The 16,868-nt window shown below is 43.3% G+C and overlaps 1 pseudogene; it reads right to left on the reverse strand.

Annotated features, from left to right (window-relative positions):
- Positions 1 to 5,400: 5,400 nt before the first annotated feature.
- LOC146193839 (uncharacterized) lies at positions 5,401 to 15,086 on the reverse strand (annotated as a pseudogene).
- Positions 15,087 to 16,868: the final 1,782 nt, after the last annotated feature.

Raw genomic sequence — 16,868 nt, forward strand, 5'->3', positions numbered from 1 at the left:
ATTAGTTCCAGAATGAAATGGCTGAAAAAGATGTCATTTTTCCATAATTAGTATAAACTTTTGGGAGTAAAAAATTGTTATGCGCTGCAAATCTTGTAGAGTTATAGCTTGAAAGTAGGATCGCATTAACAAACTTGAAATGCAGGCTGCCATTCAATAGCTTAAAGAATGAGATTACAAGGTGATACTGAAAGAGCTGGTGGACTGATAAGATATGATGTTCATATAATAAGGGATGAGCATTAGTGGAAAACATGCTGCAGGTGATAATGCGGATGGCCTGATTTTGTATATGCTGTGCAGACGATAAATGGCAGTTGTATTTCCCCAAACTACAATCCGGTAAGTGAGGCTACTGTGAATGAAAGCATAATACAGAGATAAGAGAATGTAACAAGAAAAATATGGCCGTGCTTTAATAAGAGCTCGAATGCCAAACATAGATATTTTTTTCAGATGAGCAATGGTGGGCTGAGAATTTAAGTGCAGAATCAAGAATAATGCCCAGAAAGCTAGTGTTATCAGAAGCTGAAATAGTGTAAGAACAGAGGGTTAACATAGGAGTGCATGGAAGGATTTTCTGGCTACTTTTGAAGATTAAAAACTTTGTTTTAGTGGGGTTAATAACCAGGTGGTTACTGAGACACCATTTTGTTATGTTACTCAATACGGTATTCAAATCAACAGTAAGATCATCAATGAACCTGTTAGATAATGACACATAGTATCGTCCGCGTATAAAACAGTGAGTTGGACTAATAGAAGTAGGAAGGTTGTTAATATATAATATGAACAGTAAAGGTCCTAAAATAGATCCCTGACGAACACCTTGGTTAATAGTTTTAGCTAGAGAGGTAGTTCCATTAATATTGATTGCTTGTTTACAATCCTGTAAGTAGCTTTTCAGAAGGAGAGATACAGGGCTTATTATGCCATAACATTCTAGTTTCTTCACCAAAATCAAATGGTTAAACATATCAAAAGCTTTTGTGAAATGCAAAAACACAGACCCAAAAAATTCGCCATTGTCAATGCCATGCTTAATAAATTCAAAGAGAAGAGAGCCAAGTTAATTGAGCTGCCGGACCTAAAACCAAACTGACGGGAGGAAATATTATATTTGTTTAGATAATTGTCTAAGTGACTGGTTAATAATTTTTCAATTACCTTACTAAGAGATAATATAGATATTGGACGATAGTTAAATATTATGTCTAAGTGACTGATTATTAATTTTTCAATTTCCTTACTAAGAGATAATATAGATATTGGATGATAGTTAGATATTATTTGTCTGTCACCTTTTTTGAAGACCAGAATGACTTTCGCTGTTTTAAGGCAAGCAGGAAAAACGCCATTCTTTAAGATGAGATTAATAATATGACAAAGTGGTTTAGAAACTAGATTAGCAACAAGTTTCAGGTGCCGTGAGGATATGTTATCAAGTCCAGGACTAGTGTCCTTGAGGCTATTAATAGTCAACTCGATTTTACAAGAGGAGACAGGAAAAAGAAAGGAAGATTGATTAGTGCGTTTCAAATCTAGCTCTGGTGGAAGTGGAAGTTGGTTATGTGGCTCAGAAAAGAAGTCACTGAAAGCATTCGCAATATCAAATGGCTCAGTGTAGATAGTACCATTGTTAGCGCAGGGCAAATTGAGGAATTTGCTCAGAAGTCTCCATTGCTTTTTAGTGTCGTTAGCGTTTCTACACAGTTCGTGTTCATAGTAAGATCTTTCCGCGTGTTTAAGTAAGTTGTTCAGAACATTGGAGTATTTTTTGTCGCGGACTTTCAAAGAAGCTTTAAAAGGCTGCTTCTTCGTTTTTCTGTACAGATTTTCTTTTCGACGTATACTACTTAATAAACTATTTGTAAGCCATGGGTCATGGTGAAATTTGCAATTCTTTTTACATTTAACTATTATTGTACTCTCAGATATGCAATTGGAAAAAAGGTGACAAAAACACTCCATTGCTCCCTCCAGATTGCTGAACAAGAGGCACGGAGACCAGTCTGTGTTACTGATTAGAGTTAACAAAATCTTCATTGTTGAATCTGGAAGTGTAGAAAATTGACCGTGGAGGACGGGATGGTTTACTGTGCGTAACGAAAATAGGAAAATGATCTGTAATGTCAAATTCAATGACCCCTGAGTGGGGTGAGGGTAATATATTTGTCAGGGCATGGTCGACTAAAGAAGAAGATCCACTGGAAGTACACCTCATTGGAGCATTGATGATAAATTCGTAGCCGAACCCACGGAAGCAATCGGTATAGGAAACAACATTAGGATTACCTGTTTCTAAAAGATTAATATTAATGTCACCAAGAATTAAAACATTTTTGTTTTCGAAAGATAGCTTATTTAATGTGGCGTCTAATGCTAACAGAAACTCCGGGATTGATGAAGACTGTGAGTGGTAAATGCAGCCGAGTACCAACTTTCAAGAGTCAGTGGAAAAGAAAGAATGTTTAGCTTCTATCCAAACAGATTCACATTGCGGTACATTCAGAGCGAGATAAGATTTACGCTGGTAAGAAATTTCAGGGGAAATAAAAATTGCAGCGCCTCCGTATCTGCTAGACGAGCGATGACAGTATTCTGGAAGATAAGATGTAAAACCAAATAGATTGCCATCAGAACTGGAAAGCCAGGTCTCCGAAACGCAGATGAAAGAGAACGAGTGCTGAAGTGAGATGCTAAAATTATCAATAGATTCCTGGTTCTTCCTGAGGCTGCGTGCATTGAAATGGATCAGAGAATGACTACTGTTTGCAAAGATATGATGAAGTTCATCAGGAGATAGTGGGGTGCCTAAAGTTTAAGCACCGTCAGAAGCCATGAATGTATATGAACTAATGGAAGACCTAAAGGTCTGTTTCTGTGCTTATGCGGAAGACCGTGCTCACGCTAGTCTCACGCACAAGTATGTGACAATTGTCAGTCCAGAGATGCTGTCATTTCTTTTCTTTCTTCAGCAACTTAGTTCTAGCAAATAGTTTCTTGTTGTCAAAGGTAAAGCGTTCATTTACGAAGATCGGGGAAGTTGAATCTACAGGGAAGCCAATTTGGTCTGTTTCTGGCCGAGCTTTCCGTGCCTGGCACACAAATTCATTTTTCTTTTCCCGACACACAAAGCGAGCAATGATGGTTTTTTCATTTCAAAGTCAGACAATGTCAGAGTCAGCGGCGTTGATAGGACACGCAATGACATCACCGATGGTTTCAAGCACTTTCTTGACATCTTCTCCTTTAGTTACTGGAACACCTTTTATTTCCACATTGTTGATCCTAGAATACTGTTCGAGTTCACCAACCCTTTTGTGGAGCTTTTCATTTTCCTCTACCAGCAACTTGTTGGCATTCATGAGCTCGGCCTCCCTGACTTTCATTGATTTCAATTCATTTGCAAATTGAACACTGCTGAGCAAAGAAGCATTGTCGTCACCTTCAGAAGCTTTCGGTGATCTCGGCCACCACGTCATCTAGTTTCCCTTTAAGTAACAACTCCAGTTCCTCAACTCTCTTTGCGAGCTCTGCATTCGTAGGCATTTCAAACAATTGCGACAGCAAACAACAAAAGGCAGCTGGCAGCACCTGCGGCAATATCAAACAAGCAAGACCAAAACATTTAGTTCAACTAACCTGCGAACCAAATGCACGGACTTAGCAAAGCCTGTAGAAGCCGCAAATGCTGCCAGAAAGTGAGCACAGTGCACAACTTGCACTTCTTTCATCTGTATAGACCCATCATCGCTCGCTGCCGCTCGGAGCATCTCTAGCTGTTTGCCAGGTTGTCCTGAAAAAACAGACACCTCTTGAAGTAGTATCTTACAAGTGGTGGAGTTGCTGGTTAAAGTTCGATGAGAAGGTGATGTTGTCGTCGAGGTAACACAGGCAGGTCTTCCATTTCATTCCATGAAGCACGGTGTCAATCATACGCTGAAAGGTGGCCGGCACATTGCACAGTCCAAAGGCATCACGTTAAAACTCGTATAGACCCTCGGGGGTAGAGAAGGCAGTCTTGTCCTTGTCTGAATCGTGCATGGGAATTCGCCAGTGTCCCAAGCAAAGGTTGAGACTGGAGAAATATTCAGCGCCTTGGAGACAGTCTAATTCGTCGTCAACGCGAGGCAAAGGTTAAACATCCTTGCGGGTGATCTTGTTAAGGGCCCGGTAATCCACGCAGAAACAGACTGAGCCATCTTTTTTATGAACGAGAACCGCAGGCGAAGACCAAGAGCTCGTTGATGGCCGGATGACATTTCGAGAAAGCATGTCGGCAACTTGCTCTTAATGACTTTTAGTTTTGATGCCGAAACACGATATGGCTGTCGTTGAACAATAGCAGAGCCGTCCGTCTCTATACAATGAGAGGTGACGGAGGTCTTCCCTAAAGCTGACGTGCACAGATCAAAAGGCTCTCAGTGCCGCAAGAGGACGTCGAGCGGAGCTGTTGACTGCTCGAATGTGAGGTCAGAGCTGATGGCGACTGCGAGCGCAGAAAAATTCGGACTGAGTGGTTTGGCAGCAGATGGTGGTGCACAGGAAAGTATGTTGAGGGGCACAGGCTCGCCTTTAAACATAGCCAACAGCTCTGGGCAGTAAAAATGGCTGGCCAGTTGTATTCAGGGCCGCAACCGTGTGTGAAGCAGGTGAGACACGAGGCAAAAGCTAGGCCGTCGGAGGTTTCACTGTGGAGCGGGCATACCTAAGGCTTCGCCGTCAAGAGCATAATCCAATGCCACAATGATAAGCTGCTCACGTCCCCAGGGAACAGAACGAAATGAACTGCTGCGAACACGTGGTGGTGAACAGTCAGGCGGGGGTAATATATCGGGTCCGCAAGATGGATGAGGCACTTGCAGCAAGAGATGACGGCGGACGTTGATGACAAAACTCCCACTCCAAGATCAGGAGATGAACGCACGTGGGGAGCACAACAGATTTGATATGATGCCACTGGTTATCGATGAAGAAACATGCTGTGCATTGGCCGGTGGGTTTGATCACAGTGCTATTAGCTTCACGAAGTGGCGGACTGATGCATGGAGTAATAACTTTGCACAGGTTCAGAGGGTAAACTGTATGACAGAATAAATGGCGCCCATGTCGCTGAGGGCCTCGATGCAGTCTTTCAGTAATTACTGTTAGCATATTCAACGGTCACCCGGGAGGAATTTCAGAATTCGTACTCGGAGCATCTTTCCCTCCAAAAACTGCTTCGGCTTGTTTTCCACTCTAGGTGCAAAGGGTTGTGAGGCAGGACGAAGCGGTGACGTGCGGCGAAAAGGCGAAGGGGATCGGTGTCGAGAAGGACGCAAGGACCGGGAAACATCGGCGGGAGTTCATATGCGGGGAGAACGCTGAGGAAAGTCTGAGTAGGGCACAGTACAATCGTCAGTCTGGCGCGCACGAGGGCACATTGTAAGGGGGCATAACCCCATTGCTCATCCTGCTGGTGACGGCGACAAATACGGGAAATGTGGCCACATATTCCACAGTAGTAGCACACAGGGTGGGGGAGACGCTAGGCTGGAACATGACGAGGCACAGGAGGATATGGTGCCATGGCAGCGACGTGACTGCACACTGGTGCTGGACAAGTCGGAGGAGTCAGGGCGGGTGGGTGTGAAGCAACCTCAGCATAGGTTGGCGACTGAGAGGCGATGGGAGGCGTAGCAGGTGCCGCAACGCAGTTGAAAGTGGCCAGTTCATCTTTGACGATGCTGCGCAAATCCGCAGTAGCTGGTGAGAGAATCTGAGATCTAGGGGCTGGGGTGGGGTGGTCATAGAGCTCCTCTCATATCATAGTACATATAAGGGAACGCAAGTTCCCATCTGTGAGGACGTTGCCATCACTGGGATCTTGCATAAGGCAGCATGACTGCAGCTCGTCCAAACATTGACAGGTCGAGTGGTGTCTTACAGCATAACGATCTTGCTGCAAAAGGCAGCAGTGCTTATTCTGGCCTAACCACTTCCTTACCAAGCCTTTGGATACTCACTCATGATGACAACTCTGCATGTAGTAGGTGTCAGCACCTATTCTGTGTATGCTTCCACGCGCTATCACCTCACAGCAACACTTCCACACTAGAGGCTCTTCATGATTCACTGCCCTGCCGCATTTGCTGACTGGTTACGGCACTCTTTTTCATAATGTTCAGGATGCAGGTTGAGCTGTGTGATGTCAGTGCACAGTAAAAAACCCCAGTTGGTCGAAAATTTCTGGAGCCTTCCATTGTGGCACCCTTCATAGTCTCAGTAACTCCTGAACATTAGGCTCAGAGACAAAACTGGAACCATTTGAAGGTTCTCCTGTACTTTCTACGCCAGGTCACAGTTGGTTTCGGGTGGAGTGCGTGCTGCTGCTAATCATATAGCACTCCAACAGGCTTCATTTTGAGGCAATTCGTCGTTATTGATGTTGCGGCATAGTGAATGACTCCTCTTTGTGCGCTTTGCTCTTGATCCTTTGGAAGGCCTTCCCGCTGGCGCACGCTTCGAGCCCCTGTTGAGGCCAGGACGTCGTCTGGCAATGCTGGTTGGCTGTACGCCGATTTTGCTCCCTGACCGCGTAGCCCTGCAAACTGATGCATTTATGGTCATCAGGACTTCAGCTAATCCCTGCCTGTTAGTAACCTTCTTTAGACGCTTTGTAATGCTGGCCGCATACGTCTGGCAAGCTGGGTCATTGTGAGCGAGGGCTTCGAGCTCCTGAAACGTTGCCAGCATCTCTCCGTACGCATTCTTTTGTATGTCCTGAAATGGTACAAAAAGGATGGAACAGTGCCTTGTTATAGCTCAGGACCATTCATTTTAAGCAAACAGCACACAGTTTCTTTGTCTATACACCAACAAAGTGCAACTTGAAAACATTTACATTTTAGGTTAACAAACTGCAGTAGCTATACTCTAAACTGTTCAAAGTGATAATTTTTTACACACTAAAAAAAGTCAGTTACAGCACATCGGCAACAGTTCTGTGAAATCAACTACATCATGGCTGAGGCAGTTCGCTGCTTTTAAGGAAATGGAAATGAAGCGCAAACCTTGATTTCTGGTTGACTCTTTTGGCTGCCTGAAGGCTGTTGTAGCGTTCCGTCAGCAGGTTCGTCCAAAGGCGCAGCAGCTGAAGACTCAAAATCTTCATAATGAGGAGTTTCTTCATTATAGTATGCAACACTAGCAACACTGCAAGGCTCCGACTGCTGCTCATGAAGCCCTTCGAAAAAATCAATTTCAGGGCATGCATTACCTAATGCAAGTCTCCCCAGTTCATAGCGGGCCTGCTTACTCAGGAGTGGAGCATTTGGGAAAGTTCCGCCAAACATTTGGTGCACGAGTGCTTGGTGCTTACAGAATGCACCTTGCTGGCCAGATCGGCAAGTGCAAATTCCAACATCAAAAAGCACCTGGTACACCTTTTCATCTTTTGTCTTCCCACTGGGCACCTGATAAATATTCGGCTCTTCACAGGTTACAAAATGTTTTGCTTCGTCAGGCAGCTTCTTCAAAAGGTTGTTGTAGAAGATCTTATGATGAGCCATTCAGTGGTTGGCATGCTGCAGGATCCGATTTTGGAAATATTTTTCCCATATCGCTGCAACAAATTCGACGAGGGCAACTGCGTTGAATGCCTTTGTCCTCTGAAGGATAATGTCCTTCAGTATTCTAATGGAGGCTTCCGAATAATTATTGGTGTTATGCCCTCTCGTTGTTAGTGTGAGCCTGTGGAACAGTACCCATTCATCTTCTTTCTCCAAAAATGTTTGGACACGGGCTACATAGTCTTTGTGATCGAGGCAGCAGAGGTCCTCCTTAGCCTTCTCCAGCTCGTCTGGTGTGTTGGCATACATGATCTGCATGGTTGAAGGAAGAGGAAAATGCACTTACATATATCTGAAAATTGACTGTTCTTTCAGATTTGAGACTAGATACCTTGAAATGCGCTTATACTTTAATTCATACTTGTATGCAATGCCATTGCAACTGCACTAGTGTGCAAAATTATATGTTTCCCCAACACCAGTTGTACTTGGTGATAGTTTCAACAAAAACAGCAGTAATATGGCATGACATGTCAGACATTTCAGAGCATGGTCAAGAGTTCAGTTCAAGCACTGCTTTCAGGCTGCAGTTTCCTGCATAGCTAGGCAAAAGAAATGCAAGATGTGTACCCCTGCCTAATGCTGGCTTAGTGGTTCACACTCTCGGCTACTGAACCAAAAATGAACCTGAAAAAACCCGAGGTGGTCTAAATTTCCAGAGGCTCCCACTACGCATCTCTCATAGCCCGACTCGCATTGGGATGTTAAACCCCACAAACCAAACCAAATCTACTCCACTCCAGCAGTTTCTTCTTTTAGTGTGAAAGCACTACAAGCGGACATACAAGCATTCAATGATTTTGCTAGGGTTTTTACCTGCAAATTAGTGCTTTTGCACTAATAAAAGAAATGTGTTTCAGACGTTTGCACATGTTATTGCATAATGCTCATACTGACACTGTCACGTCAAGTACTGATAGCAGTTGCTACCATTGGAGTGTTTCTTTGAAATGCAGTTTTTCACCACCACTACATATTTGTTGTCATCAATACCAAAGGTCATTAAAATGTACAGATGGCAAAACGCTTCTCTAGAACGACTAAACTGTGCGCTTCGGGCTGTTCAGTGCTATGTGCGCAACGTCTGGCGATCATGCCTGGTTTGAGATGGACTGTGTGTGAGGACGTGCGGCCAAAGTGATAGCATCGCCTGTCCTTTCAGGACTTGCTCACTGCCTGCCTTTATTGTCTAAGCACTGGCCACTGCAAAGCCAAACCTTAGCAACTGGGTACATGCTGCTTGCTTGTTTTTTTTTTTCTCTCTTTTTGTGTACTCCAGAAGATTTAATGTGCAGCATCTTCATGCAAAATGGTTACACCACTGCACTGCATCATTGCTGGTACAAGTGGTAAATTGGTGCACAGGGTTTGGTAATAAGCTGTCTTTTGCAATCACCCCACACGCGTTGACTCTTGGTACGGGTCACTCCCGTACAGGATTCAGGGCCTCAAGCAGTCTGATGGAACCTCTTATCGCTACTAGCCTATCCTAAACATCCACTCCAAAATAAAAAACTACTTTTGCGAAATAAACTAGGGTTATCTAAGAAACCAGCATTTCATTTTTTTTTTGAATCAATATAAACCAACATCTCTAACCAAGGTAAAACCGTTGCTTGTGAAGTTAATATGAATTATTCATACTCTGTGGCGCCATGAAAACAAAATGTTTCCCAGGATTCTCTGAAGATAGCAAACTGTCAAGACCTGCACACTAACCTACCACTTGTGCCAGAGATGATGATGATGCAATACATAGATGTATCCATGTTGCAGTGAAAGCTGGGTGCCAGAGCTTCAATAAGTACACAACAAAAAATAATAAAGCCAGCCGTTTGCGGACAGTGCTCCGACAACGAAAACAGGTGACGAACCCGCGAGGGTGACGTGCCCTAAAAAGCTGGGCAATGCTATCAGTTTGGCCACTCATTCTCACACATAGTTGGTCTCAAACGAGGTGTTATTACTAGATTTCACGCACGTAGACCGGGGTGGCCCGCAGAAAGTAGTTCGGTCCTCCTAGAGAAGTGTCTTGCCCTCTGTAATTCTCCAGGTAGAGCAGTCCTTCCAACTGTTAGTGACGAAGATATTTTTGGGAAAATAGGAAGCTTTCTTTAATTGTACTTCAAGAATTAATTTATGCGTAGATCTCATTGGCACCTTTCTGTGCATATTGCTGCGAACCATTGTTACCTTTATTTATTGGTTTCAACAGCCACCAGCATGTGACCTTATCGCTTTGTTCACTTCGTTTGTACTATGCTGAATAATCTTGTGGTCTTTGTTTGTTCACACTCAGTTTTGCAAAGAGTGGACTTCACCATTTTCTTTGCCGCGCAAGATTCGTCAAAATGTCTAGAATGCTTACCGCCACATGCATCTGTTTCCATATGTTCCAGGTTGTCATCATCACCTTTGGCTAGGTTATCTAGATGCTTCTTCGTCGAATTTAAATTGGGAGCTGCCAAACACAGTGGGCATTGTCTTTTTGAGCACCAGCGAGCATGTTTGCTGCTATCGACTCCACGAAGTTGTAGTTCTTTTACGAGCGAAGCTCAACCCAATAAAGAGTTGCTTTCAGTGCTACTATGCCTGTTTGTTCTTTTGTGCGCACAGCATTGTCACCACCACGTGACAATATGCAAACCTACATTTGTCTCAGAGTTAGTCTATGACACTAAATGTATGTGGCAAAATGACTTTAAATGCATTTCACACCCTTATTACACAGCTCATCCCTTCCCTGTAGAAGTGGCTCAGTGTTTAGGGTGCTTGGCTACTGAGCCAGAGGGACCAGTGTTCAAACCCACCTGTAGTGACTGCATTTCAGTGGAGGCGAATCGTAAGATGCTCCAGCACTGTGCGATGGCAGCACACGTTAGAAAATCCAGGTAGTCAAAATTGTCCACAGCCCTCTACTACAATGCCTCTCATAGCTCAAATAGCTTTGGCTTGTAGAACTCAATAAATCAAAGCTCAGTAAAGTGAATTCAAGGGGAAATTGGCAGTGGGAGTCATAGCAAGGACCATGCTTCAGGGCTTAGAAAATGCACCGACAAGTGCATATTAAAATGTGTGTGCATAACCCACTTTTAAAAAATAAGAGGCCGTTTTCTGTAACTATATTCTTGTTGTTTAACATTAGAGGTCCATTTACTGTGCAGCTCTGATACAATGAACACAATGTGACCATCAGGTTCATTAGAAATAGGCTTGACTGTATGGAATAGTAGTATGAATATTATACGCAATATAAGTGGCTTCGATACCTTTTGGAATGCTGACATCAGTTGCCTTCTTTGGACTGCAGTTACTCCATGCTTGGCCAAACTCAGCCAGCGCCACTCGGCCTGTGCCACATGAAAATGGCAGAGCAACTGCCTCGCTTGTGGCCAAGTTTCCAGAAGTGCAGCTTTTTCCGCGGCACTGTTGTCCGTCATGAATGCCTGTGGGTTCTTAATAGACAGAAAACAGTTACATAAATGGCATATAATGTAGAGGCAATGTTAGCACATAAATGGTACTTTTGCAAATATGCACACCTTTCATTTGGGCGGCAAATGGGAAACCATACTAAAATGATCTATTTGCCAAGTGAATAAGTTGAGAGCCTTGTTTGCAGGGGACACATGCTGGTCCGTCAGCTGGCACAAAGGAAGAACTGTGCAAATGAGACACAGGTGGCAAAGAGGCAAAAGACACGCAAATCCGTGCTTATGTGTGTCTTTGTCTCTTCGCATTCATTACTCATTTTTGCAGTTCTTTCCATCTGTAACAAACCAACTAGCTCAGCAGCAGTCTGAGAACAACGTTTTGGTTGCTATTTGTTTATGTTATTATTTTTATTGTTTCTGTTATTTGTGTTTGTCATTTTTCAGCTCTTGGCTCAGTGGGGATGGCATTTTTTTAGTGCAGCCTTCATATTAATATGAGTTTGAGACCACTGGTATATACCACTCTCTCTTGCAGACATTGTGACAAAAAGAGTTAAAAGGATTGCTGTAGAGGAGGAGATCACTAACAAAAAGAGTAGCAGTGAAAAGGACAAGTTGATATGTAATTTAAGACCAGAACTTGCATAGGGTCATCTCAAATTGCCAGTACTGTCTTGATGCCAATTTGGTTATCAACACTATTCAAAAGTGGAGACAGCGGCCAGTACTGAAACATTAGTTGAGCACTTTGTGCCGAGCTGTTGCGTATCTTGGCTAATGCAAGAAAAATTGTTGAACAACTGGCTTTTTCCAGCATTGAATCATTTGTGGTCTGGCCTTTAAACTGCTAATTTAATTTTTCATGCTTTTAAATTAACGTACATGATTTGCAGTGCAAGTATTTTTTAAGTTGTAATTAACCAAACCACATTTTCTGTGAATAAGTTGTATGCTCACCTTGAGCCCACCAAAACAAAAGGGGTAACTGCTCTTGAGGAGACCAAAAGCAGCTACATATCCATCTGTGGTTTGTGCATTGTGAACCACGACAGCAATGGGCACAGCCCCTGCAGCTGTGGCAGTCAGCACCACAGTCACGGTGCTTCTTGCCGTGTCGCAGGATGCCGTGGAATCGATGAAGATCATCTCCGAGGCAGACTGTAGAAGCTGTGCACGCCTCATAATCGAAGTTACAACAAGAACTGCCCAGCAGCCAGTGGCTTCATCTATGCATATCTTCACGTCGATGCCTGCACAGAATATTCAAATATTGGCACAACATACTAAATTTTGAGCCTGCTTTCGCAAATAGCGTTCATTTATATTCATTCATTTTATTCCTCGACTTACAACAAGACAGCTGTGGCCTACAAAGCTCAAGGCAGTTATTGCATCACTGATGAAATAAGCACTTGAAGACAACATGAAATTGACCTTTGCAGGCAGATTACTTCATCATGATAAATAGACTGTGCTCAATAAAAATCAGAATTTCACAAGCTGGAACGGCCAAAAACTGAATATTGCTGATTTGCCAAAATAATGATTTCGCTAATAGGCTGCATCCCATGGATAGGAATGTTTTGGCACAGATTCCATAATCTAGGGTGCATTCCTATCCATCTTAGAATGGTGGTCAAGAGTACTTTCTTTCACAGACATCATGAGTTAGAACAGAGTGGCGGGGAAAGTTTTATATGCAAATTTTCACCAACCAGCACATTTTTTGGTACCATTCAGACCTCAGCATTCCTAGAAAGAGCCATTTAACAGATTTTTACTAAGAGCTAAAACCAAATGACGCTTGTCCCAAATTTTCCCTCTTATGGTCACTCCTAGGTTCACTTACAGGGTATCCCTTGCTACTTTAAATGATGGCCATGTATCTCAACACAAAAACCACTATATTCCTTTTCTTCCTTCAGCAAATCAAATGTATCAAAGTTAAATTGGCTTGCTAAAGAATGTTTTGTTACTCAGATACTGCCAGTGGGGAATTTATAGAGTCCAAATCCTGTAGCTTAGCCTTTCTTTTATTTAGGAATATTAATTTTTTTTATATAAAACTCCAAGGTCAGTTTAAGCACTTGTGTTTGTTTGGCACTTCTACTTGCATATACATTTCTTTAGTGCTGCAGAATTTAGAACATCTCAAGGTTGTGGCTGCGTACTCTTTAAATCGTCACTTATGCTGCTGTTCTCTACTGTAACCATGCACTGCACCTTTTCGGAAGCCGTAGCTCATTGCATTTTATGACCGACATTGATTTAATGAATGTGAATTGTTGAGGCTGAATGAAATAGCTTAGCCAGAGATGATGGAGTCTATTTTTACTGCTTATAAGCATACTTCCCACTACTTCACTGATATAACGGCTACCTTCATGCATATATCCAGTGGCCGACGAAATTATCTGCTTTAATGATATCCGTTAGCCTGCACATTTTTTTTAACACTAGGGTCACAATTGCTCACGTGTGAAACTCTGCTTTAATAGGTCTCAGCCAGGTCTTCCATGTTGGCCACAGATGAGGGAGCTCACTGAATAGATACAAATGCTCCTGCAGTTTCTTCTTTTTCGGTTCTATTAGTATAGGTAACATATATTTTGCACATATATTGTGCTTCATAAGCATACATACTATTGTTTTCCATTACATTTCACTTCAGTCTGTGCACTATTGTTACATATGCTTCAACCTCTGTGGCTCTGTGCCATGATGAAAGGTAAGTTGATTACAATGGCATTAATTAATTTGCAAACTCGCCTTTGGATAAGTACTCCGGCAGTTTTTCTTGCAGCTTTGTCAAGGGATCAACAATGGTGCCATGGTGCTCCCGCTGCCATGCCTCGAAGAGGTGATAAACAGTCCTTTTTGTGGGATTCACAGATCCGCTAGCAAGCTGCAATGTGCTTGCAGCATCTTCCATTATTGCAAGGCTGCTCTCATGTAGACGCCTGGCTTCTGAGGGTGAGAAGCCCTGGGCAAAGTATTCCCGAAACTTCTCCTTAGTCTCGTTGCTGCAGCGCAGAAGGCGGAGGGCATCTGCACTCTCAACTGCATGGTTGTGCTGTAGACTTAACTTCATGACAGCACACAGAGGAGGGTCTCGGCGAAGGAAGATGTCATTCTTCGCTGTGCGCTTGTTTACAAGCTTCACTTTTATATCAATCATGGCCTCGCACTTTGTGTTGCGTCGGCTTGAGAGTTTGCCTCTCTCACTGAGGTGACAGTGCCACACTTTGTGACATGCCATCCTGCCATAGGGAAGCAAAAGAACAAATTTAGGGTGCAGTACACTGCAAACATAATAAAAGTACAGCTTTCTTACATTTATGTCCAACACATGTTACTAATTATTCTGAACTTTATATTCATCACTAAGTCACATTAATATGCAACAGCAGGCTTTTTGTATGGTTAGTGCAGTTGCTTCATAATACCACAAGCGAAGAACACGAAGGGTTCAACACAAAGGCATTGTGCTGGCAGGATATGTTAACTATGCGAGAGCATAGAATGTGGGCTGGCTTCAATGCAAGGCTACTTCAATTTAGCTGTCCGGAAGTAAGCCAGATATTGGTATACATATGTAATTAATCTAAATTATCAGGTTTCTGGGCAAAACGTGGTCGGCCTTATTGCATATGACTGTCCAGCCAAGATCATATTTAGAAGCTGTAATCTCTAAACGGACTATGAAACAATATTTACCGGGGCTAGAAAAACGTTCGAACTACTAATATTCCATGTAACTGCCCTACAAAATCTCTAGCACCAAAGATCTCAGCGATCTAAATTCCGCAAAGGGACATGACAGAGAAGTGTAACTTTACCTTTTGCATTTCTCCTCTTTCCTGACGCTGTACACGGTCCACGCCGTGTTTGTGGCCGCGCTGTAACGTGCTACCCACTCTGACGCACTTGCTTCGCTGTCTATGTTGCTGCGCAATACGATACCATTTCCAGATGATGTTGCAGCTTCGCGCACACAGCACCAGCCGAAGCTAAGTGCTTCATCTGGCTCGGCGTCCATGCGGCCGAGTCGGCGACACCGGCAATCGCCGCTCAAATCCAGTATTCTCACTTGACACGCTCTTAACTCTTAACACACTTTGAACGTTCCGTGTCAAAAAACAAGTTACATGTGGTAACAAGCAGCAGAAGCAGCGGCGTGCACTCAGTAGATGTGCATGTCCTAAAGCCAAATTCGTGTAAGTTTGCGCGAAATGACTGAGCGGAATGCGCGAAATGACTGCGTCGACTGCTTTCTTTGAAAACCGCGCCTTTTTATTTTGACAATAGATGGCAGTACAAGCGTGAGCGATGCGAAGTTTTGTTTGCAAGCATCAAGTTTCAAACCTGTTGAATATATTATAAAACACACTTTATAATATATACAAATATTTAGCATAAATAATCAAACCGCTAACAAACAATTACTTGTTTTTGTTGTGTTTGTTTTAGTGGTGGCGCGTACGTAACTTCCGGGACCCAGCCGTTGAGAAGACGGAATCACGCGGTGCCGTCCGTGTATCCCCAGTTTCTATTTTTCTGTCAGAGATGGCGCTCCCTGTCAGAAGCAGCAGCGCCGCTCGACGGGTCTTTGGAAGCCTATAAGCTTTACTACCATCTACTACTGGGCAGTGGTTTGTTTCAGTCACCTGATGTCATATTTCCACGACTTGATCATGCCTTCAAAGTTAAGTGCGCAAAGTGTCATTTATCAGCTTTTGCTCATTCATTCATTCCTCGCACTATCATTTAATGGAATAACTTGCCATCGCATATTGCCACAGAAGCTGACATAAAGAAATTCCAAGAGCTACTTCGCTGTGACGGAAATGTGTAGAATATTTTGCTGTTTTTCTTTATCTCTGTTGATGTTATACCTAATATTTAGTTAGTGTTTCTTGTAATTGTTGTTGATAATTGCATCGTGTTTATTACAATTGTATCAACCCCCCCCTATCTAATACCCTCCTTTGCAGGCCCTGTAGGGGTAACGTAAATAAATAAATAAATACTCTGAATTGTCCTTCTTTTTCTACTGGACGCTTCGAGATCGAACCCTATCGCCTGAACTATCGTTCCCTTCTAGACACTGATGCTAACACATAGAGGATATTTACCAAATATGGCGCCCTTAGTGGCCTAGTCAGAGCAATATGATTTCAGTGACGACCTGTGCAAATAATGGAGATTCTGCCAACTCCGCTCTACCAACCATGGCCATGAGCCTTCCTATTCAATAAAGGACGTTCAATCAATCAATCAATCAATGAACTGAAATTATAGCTCGTGAACTAAAGGCCCGCGTCTTGCACACCTGCAGTTGAAGATGGGGTAAGCCACAGCGGCGCATTGTTAGGGCGTCGTCGTTCCGCGTACGCGTAGCTGGGAGGGCAAGTAGGGGGAGCTTGAAGGTTCATTGTACATTGTAATACATTTCGTGTCCACTGCGGCCCTCACATTCTCAGTTCCAGCCCGCCTTCTCTTCTGCTCCTGCCCTCTAATTCGCGGCCGGAGTCTATCGAGTTGTTTTTATTTTTTCTTTGATGTCTTCTCGGTATTCGCAATTTGAACAGCAGCATGAAAGACCTCGCAATCAGAAGGGAAAAAACGAAGCAGAAGGCGCTAATTTTTGCACTTTTGCTATGCAAGAAGCTTACCAACGCTCAAAGCTGAAACATTTCTGAGCAGGTGTTAAACTAGTCAGGATACCAAGAAACCAGTTTCTAGAACTTTATTGCACAGGTCGATGGAGCGCAGTTTTTGTATCACGGCAAGCACGCACAAAACAATAACGGTCGAAGGG

Source organism: Amblyomma maculatum, chromosome 4 (genome assembly GCF_055883805.1).
Source record: "Amblyomma maculatum isolate TAMU_Amacu chromosome 4, ASM5588380v1, whole genome shotgun sequence".
NCBI classification, from domain to species: Eukaryota; Metazoa; Arthropoda; class Arachnida; order Ixodida; family Ixodidae; genus Amblyomma; species Amblyomma maculatum.